The sequence below is a fragment of the Catharus ustulatus genome, chromosome 1 (genome assembly GCF_009819885.2).
Source record: "Catharus ustulatus isolate bCatUst1 chromosome 1, bCatUst1.pri.v2, whole genome shotgun sequence".
In the NCBI taxonomy this organism is placed as follows: domain Eukaryota; kingdom Metazoa; phylum Chordata; class Aves; order Passeriformes; family Turdidae; genus Catharus; species Catharus ustulatus.
The window spans coordinates 100735381-100745324 of record NC_046221.1 but is presented as its reverse complement, the minus strand read 5'-3'; positions in this window follow the sequence as shown (position 1 = coordinate 100745324).

Here is a 9944-nt window from a genome sequence, read left to right as displayed (position 1 = left end):
ATTTCTGTTTGTAGTATCACTCTTCATACTGCATAGGTCACATTCCAGGTTCTGAATATGAGCAATACACATTGTAGTTTCCTCCTAACTATATAAAAAATATACTTATGTAATTCTTTGAAGAAAGATCTACTATCAAATCAATCTCTTTCCTTGTCCTTCACAGAAGGTTTTAAATAGGAAGTGCAATGAAATGTTCTTTTTGAGTTTGATGTGAAGGCTTGCCTAATAATACCTATTTATGGGTATAATCACAGAGGTAAGTAGAACTGCAACAAAAAATACACATTTCCAGGTTTGGATTCTGCATTCCTTCTCATGCAAATCACTTCTTACTGTGCTGTGAGCAGTTTTTAGAATTGCTTAATAATGTTTTCTTCATATAACCTTCTTTCCATACAATGGAAAGAAGTTTTTGTTAACATCTGTTCTGGCCAAAGTCTGTTATCAGAAAGGTGTTTTCCCACCCAATTAGCAACTGATTGTTAATTACTTTCAAAGCATCAGTTTACATTAATAGTTAAGTTAAAGGCAAATGATGTATTATGTTTTCTGTTAGGCAAAACATCCAGCACAAAGCTCACAATTCAAATCTAGATTTTTTTGAACTTCAAAATGTGATTTTTTTTTACTCTAACATAATTAATTCACACACAACCAAACCAACCAAACTAGTAGAGTTATCCCTACTGTTAAAAAAAAATATATTAGGTAAATTACAGAAAGTACAGTAATTTCACTACCATAAGGCACACCAGACTATAAGGCGCACCTCTGGGAGTCGGCAATTATATAAGGCGCACTTTTTTTTTTTGCAGTGAGGATCCACCCCTAGCTCCTCCCGCATAGTTTCTGGCCAAGGCCCTGCCTCAACCTGGCTGCCATGGGCTCCCGGGCTTGCCTGCACCCGGCAGCCACGGGGGCCCAGGCCCACATGTACCCAGCAGCCGCAGCTCCACCGGCCTCCGGGCTTGCCTGTACCCAGGAGCCATGGCTCCACCGGCCTCAGGGCTCACCTGTACCCAGGAGCGATGCCTCCACCAGCCCCCGGGCTCGCCTGTAGGAGCCGTGGCTCCACTGGCCCCCTGCACCCAGGAGCCACGGCTCTGCCGGCCCCCGGGCTCGCCTGTACCCAGGAGCCACGGCTCTGCCGGCCCCCGGGCTCGCCTGTACCCAGGAGCCATGGCTCCGCCAGCCCCCCTGTACCCAGGAGCCATGGCTCTGCCTCCACCCGGGCTCGCCTGTACCCAGGAGCCATGGCTCCGCTGGCCCCAAGGCTCATCTGTACCCAGCAGCCACGGCTCCGCCTCCACCTGGGCTCGCCTGTACCCAGCAGCCGCAGCACCGCGGGCCCCCGGGCCCCTGTGCACCCAGCAGTCGCGGGCCCCTGGGTTCCCCTACACTCAGCCACCGCGGCGCCGCAGGCCCCTGGACTCGCCTCCATCCGGCTCCTACGGCCCTGCCGGCTCCTCCCCGGCTCGTGGTTCACACTTCCGGGTTGGCAAATTTCCGAACTTTTACCCATATATAAGGCGCACCGGACTATAAGGTGCACTTCCGGGTTCGGGCGAAAATTTTAGTCAAAAGGGTGCGCCTTATAGTCATGAAATTACTGTACTTGGGATCCTTCCTTTCTCTTCTGTTACCCCCCTGCAAAAATCTGCAAGACCAAAAATGTGGATGCAGAGTCAATACAAGGGAATGCTCTTACATTCTCAATAAACACCCATTTCAGCTTTCCCTGAGACTGTGTGGCTCACAGTTCAGCTGCAAGAGCTGAGTAAAGATTCTGGCTCTGGTTGCTGATGGTGTTCAAGGGGAAAATGAGGACTCAGCTCAGTCTCTTACTTGGCACTTCTGACTGCAGAACTGCAGTGTACTCCGGCACAAGGACCAAAAGCCTCAGAGACCAGAAGACTCTGGTTTGCGTATCATCAACTTGCAGAATAGTTCTCTGTGATCTCTCAGTTCCTTTCACCTGTTGAAAACATTTAGGAAGTAATGAATGTTGCAGGGATGAGCACTCCAGTGTCTGCACAGGACTCAGGGCAGACTGGTGCATGCTTAAAAGCTATCATACCACAGAGATACAGGAGGGAATTTTTCTGAAATATTTCAAAATATGTAACTGACATAAAACATTGCAATCTCTAGGCTTGCAGTAGCTTTACAAGTTACAGAATCATACAGACTCATAGAATATGCGAAGTTAAAAGAGACCCACAAGGATCATTGAGACAAAGTTTTAGTCCTGTACAGAACCATCCACAACTTAGCTAAAAAAATATGGAAAGAAACCTCTGCTCATAATATGATCCTGTTGGCAGAAGAGTTGAAAAGTTGGTGAGATGGAAGTGGCAGATTTTGTCATGAAAGAGGGATGGAGACTGTTTTAGGTATATGACTGCTCTCAAATACCACTATAATAGATGCTGTCTATGTGTTCTACAACATTATGAAGTTGGAATGGAAGATGGGCTTATGTATTTTTTACTGCTGCTCTTTGGCATGACAAATAGAGTCAAAAAAGAGTACCAGTTTATAAGCACTCTCCAAGAAGTGCAGTGAAATGAGGTTCTGCTCTGAAATATCCACTTACTGTCAAGTTAAAACTATGAGAATGAAACAGTGGGGCCACTGAATTATGCAGATCATCTCCATGCCTTCTTCAGTACCAGAGGAGAGAAAGAGCATTAAACTTAAATTTCAGATTCTCCTGTCCATGTAAGAAAGAAAGCATTGGGAAAGCAACTGCTGCCCACAGGGGTATTGAGAGCTACTCTTTCCTTCTTAGATCAAGAACAAGTATTCACCCTGTCTTTCCTTTTTTTCTTTTATTTTTTTAAAATTTTTTAAAATATTTTGCATCATCTCATCACCCTTGTGAAAAAAAGAAGGCATGCATTTTTCTAAGGTCCGTACTGTTATGCAGCACTTCTAGAAATGTTTCTTCTTGGTTGCACTAACAGCTATTTCTTGCCACAGTAAATTAAAGACAACCTTATAATACTAGTGTTAGAAATAGGATTAAAGTTTGCTTCCATTTGTTAGTCTTATTCTAGATGTGCCATATCTCACATCAGAGCATATTATATATTCTCAAATTGTGACCAACTAACTACAGAAATCATGTGTACAATTTTGTGTTTATATATGCATATATGTAGCTGTAGCTATATATGAGTATTGGTAAGATCTAATCCAGTCATTGATTTAAAAAAGAAAAAAATATTGTTTATTCTGTTTCAGGCTTTTTCTTACTAATGACTGAATAATGGGAAAACAATGTTGTAGGGATGTCCAAAAGCAGCATCTGTATCTCCAAAATCCTGATACAGTTATCAAGACCTGGGTCATAGGATAATAAAAGGATTTAGGTTGGAAGGGGCCTTGAGGATCACAGAATCATAGAATTGTTTGGGCTGGAAGAGAGCTTTGGAAACCATCTAGTCCAAGCCCACTGCAATAAGAAGGATCAAGTAGATCAGGCCGCTCAGAGCACCATCCAAACTGACCTTGAATGTGTTCAGGGATGGTGCATGCAACCACCTCTCTGGGGACCCTGTGCCAGTGTTTCACAGACCCCAGAGCACATCTAACAGTACTAGGTGCCTATACATAGCTGGTCAAGTTCTGCCTGTATCCCTGGTAGAGGAAAACTTGTCCCACGTTTTCCTTTTTCTTGTAGGCTGTAATCCGTGTTGAAGGGAATTGAACACTCAAGAATGGGATCATATTTTTCTACCAATTATTAATGTTAAAGAATAAATGAGATAATTTTAATTTCCATTTAAAATCAGTGGGTTTAAGTGTGAAACTTGCTTTTTTTATTAGATAGACACAGTTTTTAATCCTTAAGTAATATTCCAAAAGAGAAGACTGAAAAGTGTGTCAGTTAAAATCATGGAGAATAAGATGCTGACAATAGGAGCTGAAGGCATAGAGAGATGAGCAGCATTCTGAGACTGAGAACTAATCAGGTCATTGTCCGCTTAGCCTGTGAAAGTGGAAATTAGACTTACACAGTTGTGGTTTTCTTTTTCAGTCACACTACTCCCAAGAAGTTTGACTCCTGCTGGTTATTCTTTTCAGAATACAGCATTCGTCTTGTTTCACAAAATGTTATGAAATGCCTTGCTAGTTAAGGATTTTCATAGTCCATGTTTGGATGGGGAAGATTGCGCAACTGTGCCTTTATCTGTGACACAGAGGCCCATGCCACAGCGGCTGGTGCCAGTGAGACCCACCAGTTCTCTTGTTTCTGCTGGAACATTCCAGCTGCAAGTAACATGTAAAATTAAATAGTTATTGCTACAAGGTGAAGCTCAAGTAATTTTCAAGTTTATACCTTGTATCATATCTAGTAGCCCTTTGGGAGGTGTGTCATTAAACATTTTAAACAAATATATGAATGGAAAAATATGAACAGTTCCTTGTTAACAGAGTGCCTATTTGTGTACCTTGCTCTACTGCCAAATATTTCAGTGATCTTCTCACTTGCATTCTTCAAAACAGTGTATGAAGAACACCTCCAGATTGCAGATAATTTCGACAAATAATGTAGCAAAGGTTTTTCTGCAAGGCTGCTACATTAAATTGCATAAAAGTACACCAGGGAATTCCAAATGATCTGCTAACAACACAAGCATGGTGGTATGCAATCTTGAAACCTCTTTTCATATATTTTTCTGGCTATGAACTTGAACCAGTGTGAGTGCTCTTTCTGAAGTCACTTAGAAGTCATTTCGACATTTCCACTACTTTCTAAGGAGATGAGTCACTGTCTGTTGTAATGGGAGGATCAGCAGTTCCCAGTTCTCAGATGGCTGTCACATAGAATGAGTTGTTTGGATGGAAGACAATGGAGACAGTTCCTAGTTACTTTGTCTGCTCTCACAGAGTTTTAAAAATTGCAATTACTATCTGAAAATGTGCTTATATTTTGTTATGCAATGTCACTCAGGTTCTTTGAGTGAAATGTGCCACATTCTTACTCCACAAGGCAGGAATAACTGCTGTGGGTTTTTGTGTACTTAAAGAGGTAAGTATAAATGTAACCATGCTTCCACAGGTGTGAAATTTAGATTCTTTTTGCTAAGAAACTTTACTCTTGGGAGGGGAAAAAGCCCAACAAACCCTTGCTCCAAAGTCTACCCTGCATAAGGTACATCCCAACAGCAAAGAAAAATGGCCACATTCCTTACTTGACGAGCATTTGAGAATTTCACTGTGTAAGCAGAAAACTCTTCCTTTAGAGCTAACAGTATAAACACATTCTTATTTCAGAGAACGTAGTTCTAACAGGACTAGGATGCATGTGCCAGGTGGACAATATGTTGACTTTGTGAAGATGAAAAATAAGGATTAAATCTCTATTTCACATAGCATACTTTTTTGCATATTATTTTCTGATCTGCTATTACATTAAATCTTAATGTATTGATGCATAATGTACCAGACTTGATGTTTGTAGGTGAGATATATGTCTATTTGAGAAACTTGCTTTGTGACTTTGTAAGAGATTAATTATACAGTCGCAGAGCTGTAAATTCTGGAAAACTGGACATCTTCTCATGTAACAGACAATACAGGGTAATAAATGACTCTCATTTTACTGCAATGAATTATTATTAAAATTAAATAAATTTTTATTAAAAACCCACAGTATAAGAAAACGAAATCCCTGCAGGTTTGGCAGAGTTGGCCTCCAGACAGACTTAAACATATCCACAGTTAAATGAAACCAGATGTTGTGAATGTACGCGTGGATAATGCTTATTTTGCTACCTGTCTAAAAATCATTTTGATGATCTATCACTATGAAATAACGTGATGTGTCAGATAATTGCATGTTCCCCATCCTTCCAATGCAGTTACAATTTTCTTTTTTTTTTTTATATCTGTAAGAATAATTCAAATATCACGCTAGTCTTTTTATTTGTGGAACTGAAGGGGAGCTTAAAATTGAAACTGTAAAATCTCTGTAATAGAAACCTGAAAATATTCAACATGACACACTTCTTTCTTCACTCTTCTGGTGTGAAGAAACAAGTGGTGTCAGAGTCCTCATATGAATTTCACGTAAGTTTGCATCACTCTTTTTTTACAATTAGAAATTCAAAACTTAGTACTGCTTTACTTGTCTCCTGCGCATTATTGCCTTCCGAACAAGGCATCAAATTCCATAGCCAGGGTTAATATTCTCAACTTGGCAGCAACCCTGACATTCCAGTGACAACTTTGAAAGATAAAGTTTCATTTCATCACAGCAGAAGGACCAGTATGATCCTGGAAATACATCCTTTCTTAAGGATCCTTTCCTTTCTTGCCTTTTTGTAGGGCTTCTGGGCGCCAAAATTTATCTAGTCCACTTTTTATTAAAAACAGTGGAATGAAAGATCCATTTTAAACAAACTAACAAGCAACCAAACAAAACCATGACAGATGCTGTGCTAGCTTCACTCCTGGTGAACAAGCTAGCAATGGCAGTCAGTGGTGCCTTTGCTAAATCACCCTTATGAAGGGCACACCAAAGTGTATGGGCCCAGAAACAACAATGTTCACCTCCAGTGCTCTTATAGGTGCTGATGTATCTTAACATGGGATTCCCTGGAGGGAACAGCCTGAAGACTTAAAGGTAATGTCCGTGGGTAAAATTTCTGCCTGTGTGCTTCAAGTAACATCAGTTATTTGTCAGCGTGGAAAAAACCCCCACCTCGGATTTATTGGTATATTGATATTTATGTTTGTATCTAGAAAGCTGTATGTACAGAGACATAAGTGAGGTTTCCTGTCTGCATCTCTTGTATTGTGTATGCAAAACAGTGTAGTTGTTGGTGCTTATACACAATTGCTTTCTACGACCATTTATTGCTATTTATTTTTGAGATGTTGGCTACTGCAACACTGAGCAGACAGCTATATGACTACTGATCTAGACTTTTACATTTCACAGATGGTACACAGTTCTCTTACCACTCCTCAGTTGGACTGTAACTGGACTTTAGAGAAACATAACTCAGATTATTCAGCACCTGATGAAAGATCACATGTGACTCTTCAAGTGCCTCTGGGAAGATACCTCTCTGTACACATGCAGATAGACATCCATGGTACCCATGCTTCCGTATTGCAGGCTGAATAGAAAGCCTTTAATACTACGGGTAAGACTAGGCCCGGGTGATGAATGATTTGCGGTCCAAACAAAAGGATTTGCAGTCACTCTTTTGTTAAGTGGGTGAACTTCCAGCACTATCTTGATTTTTTTTCAAATTCTTTCAACTTCGATCTGTAAACTTAAACTCCTATAAAAGTATTTTAATTGTAAAAAACCCTTTTAGGTCACTTCAAGCTGCTCAAGTATCTTTCCCCCCCTCAGATTTTGTATAAGAAATTCAAACAAATCCTTTGTAAGCATTCCATTAAAGCCTGGGGGGTGCTTTCCTTTTTATTTTTCTCAAACATTTATACTGCTTTTACAATAGTAGATAAAGTTGGGAAAACACATAAATTTTACTACATTTTTACTTGCCTGTATAAGGTTCTTTAAATCTCTACAAAAAAATTTAACAGAAGTTACCTAGCAGAAGGTGAGCTTTCTGTTTATGTAAAAACGGGTAACTGTTTGTACTTGAACCAAGTTCCTAGGCATGGCTGGGCAGCGAACCCAGCGGGTAACACGGAATGAGTCAGAAACTGCAGCCTCTAATGAAAGAGCGGGTGTGGGTGCCACGGGCAGCGTGGCACAAAGGTGCAGCCGTGCCCTGGCGTGGCCACACCTCCTCTGGCTCCGAGAGCTGGCGTGCCTGCCCGCCTGGGAGCGGGGCTGTGCAGGCTCGCTCTCCACCCCTTTGGACACCAGGCGCAGTGGGCACTGAATTCTGCCGCTCGGCCGAGGCAGCGCCGGAGCCAGCCGAGCCATGGATCACGGTGGTGCTGCACCAGCGAGAGACCAGGATCACAGGGCCATGACCGATTCATAGAATTGTTAATTGAAATTATCCATTGTTAAAAATTATTTTTATCCACTCTGTCAGGAAAATCCACAAACGCCAGAGGTTTATGTCCAAAAGACAGACAGAGGAGTTCCTGCAACTTCATTCAAAAAAAGGGAGAGAATCCACTGGGACACACGCTTTCTCTCTCCAGGTTTCAGAGCGCGCAGTCTCCTTCTATCCCAAACTCCCGACCGCATGTTGCCTTCTTCCTTTCCGCATTGGCTGAGGTATTAGGAAGGTACATCCTTCCTGAACCGCCTATCACGTATTCCCCCCTGGAACCTACTATTTTACCCCAGAGCTCAGAAACTCAGGCTTGTGCAGACCCTTGCCTGTTTCAGGGACCAAGCTGTTTGGGCTCTGCAACAAACCTGCTGCCCGAAGTTAGAAGAGACATTAAAACTTGTTTCAAAGACGGTAACATCCATACCATCACCCATCAAATTGTTTGGAAAGACATTAACTTATCTCTCAAGTCCACCAATTACCCCAGCACTGCCAAGTCCGCCACTAAACTGTAAGACCCTACACATTCTCTAAATACCGCCAAGGATGGTGACTCAACTACAGTAATTTCACGATTATAAGCCGCATTGAGTATAAGCCGCATTTCTGGGTGTCAGCAACTTTTTGTTCTTCGTCCATACATAAGCCACACCTGATTATAAGCCGCACATTACAATACAGAGTGGGATAAAAGGTATCTATTCTATCACCATCTGTTGAGGGTGGGGGCAGTGATCCTTATTTCCGTGGGAGATACTCTGCTGATGGGCCACCCATTGAAACCAGGTGGGGCATTGTTCTTTATCTTTTCACAACCCATCTTTCCTCCAGCGAGTCATTTTCTGCTAACGGCCATTGAGTCCCACTCTGTGACTGATAAAATTACTGCATCCCATTGGAAGTTGCTCCAGCCAGGGGGAGGAGCCCAACATTTCTTACCAAGATAAAAACAGAGGTTTTGGGACACTAAGGGAGCCCCTTTCTCCACTGGACTCCAGAGGAAAACAGGATTTCTCCACATCACCACTGGACCTCCGGAGGGAAACTGCACCTTCTGCAGGAGCACTGCTTCAACTGAATCACATCTGTCACTGCAGGAGGATGCAGCCACCATTTAATGGGACTGCTACCAACACCCTGCCTGACGGGGTGTCAGGTTGTACTCTGACTTTGTCAGGGTTTGGAGTTTGTTTCTTTGTAGTACTGTATTTCTATTTTAATTTCCCTAGTAAAGAACTGTTATTCCTAATTCCCGTATTTTTGCCTGAAAGCCCCTTGATTTCAAAATTATAATAATTTGGAGGGAGGGGTTTTACATTCTCCATTTCAAAGAGAAGCTCCTGCCTTTCTCAGCAGACATCTGTCCTTCAAACTAAAACAGCAACTTTTTGTTCTTTGTCCGTATATAAGCCGCACCTGATTACAAGCCACACTTTGGGTTTGGACCAAAATTTTAGTCAAAATGGTGCGGCTTATAATCGTGAAATTACTGTAAATTCCATCAGGTTGAACAGCGTGCAGCAGCAGGTCAGTCAAACTGGAATATTGCACTTTGCTTCCTGAATCACACACCTTGAAAAATGGGCAATATAACTTGCACTAAAAAGGGAAGGTATGTAAGTGTATATATATGTATAGGTACAGTAATTTCACGACTATAAGGCGCACCCTTTTGACTAAAATTTTCCCCTGAACCCGGAAGTGCGCCTTATAGTCCAGTGCGCCTTATCTGATGTGCAAAGTTCAGAAATTTGCAAACCCGGAAGTGAGAGCTGTGAGCCACGGGGCGAGCCGGCAGGGCCGCGGCTGCAGGGTGGAGGCGGGGCCACGGGGCTGCAGCTGCCGGGTGGAGGCGGGGCCGAAGGGCCGGGACTGCCGGCTGCCTGCGGGGCCGGGGCTGTTGACTGGAGGCGGGGCCGCGGGACCGGGGCTTCCGGGTGC